We start from the raw sequence: 1172 nt of genomic DNA, 5'->3' as shown, positions 1-1172 counted from the left end.
CCTAAACCCTAAACTCTTTTTTACTGTTCTTGTATAATGTAGGTTTTTTATTGTTTTTTAGTAAGTGTTTAATAGAATTAGTAAGAAAATTAATAGAACTAGTTGAACTAGTTTATCTTTAGTAAGAACCAGTTTATTTTTATTTACAGTATAAGTGCTTAGTTGAACTAGTTCAGTTAATAGAACTAGTTTATTTTTAGTAAAAAGAATAATAAAACTAGTTTATTTTTAGGTGTACTAGCTAAATGCCAGTGCGTTGCAATGGGAAAACATCAATTATGTGAAACATCATTCACATCCGATTGTATTATTCTAAAAAATGTAGTCGATTCTTTTTACCGAAAAGATAAACTCATTCTTCTTTCTGGTTTGTCATCCACTATAATACGTGTGTGTTGCTATGAATAAAAATTAAAATTATCCAATGTCATATAATTTTCATGCTGCAACACAATTGTATCGAGAAATAAGGGATGCAGTCACCCCCGGGCGCTCTCAGCGATCAGTGATTGCTGGCCGTCGGATCGGGTTGCTTGATCTGATCTGGGCCGTAGGATCAAGCCACTAGAGGACCTACGCCGTCGGATCAACCTGGAGGCACTATTGCAATGAACAGTTTCACCCCGTTCGTGCCACCGCTCGTAATTCCGGCGCCCCCGGGGGCATTTTCGTCATTTTGCACACCGGGGGTATAAAACGTGATGGCTCGCGTGGAGCTGACCTAGCCGGCTCGCTCGCGCCGCCTCCTCCTCCCGCACCCGCGCCTCGCCTCTCCCCCCTTCCCTCCAAACCCTAGCCTCGCGCCGGCCGGCCGGCCGCCGCCGCCGTCGCCGCCCGCCCGGGCACCTATCCACGACCTCGCGCTGCCCCTCTCCTCTTCCTCCCGCCTCACCTCTCTCTCTCTCTCCCCTCTCCAAACCCTAACCCTAGCCACCAGCCTTCGCTCCATGCCGTGCCGTCGCATCTTCTCCTCCTCCCCGCCCTCCCGGTCCTTAGCGGGAGGAGCGCGGCTCGCCGCCGCAACTGCTCCGCGTCGCTGCTCCCTCGTCGAGCTGGCACGTCCCCGTCACCTAGAGGAGCGGCCGCTCCCTGCCGCGCCGTCGCATGGCAGCTGCTCCGTGTCGCTGGTCCCCAATCTAGCTCGTCTGTCCCCGTCGCCTGGAGGAGCGGAC

The sequence above is a fragment of the Triticum dicoccoides genome, chromosome 2B, assembly GCF_002162155.2.
Source record: "Triticum dicoccoides isolate Atlit2015 ecotype Zavitan chromosome 2B, WEW_v2.0, whole genome shotgun sequence".
NCBI classification, from domain to species: domain Eukaryota; kingdom Viridiplantae; phylum Streptophyta; class Magnoliopsida; order Poales; family Poaceae; genus Triticum; species Triticum dicoccoides.
Note: the sequence above shows the minus strand (reverse complement) of the source record.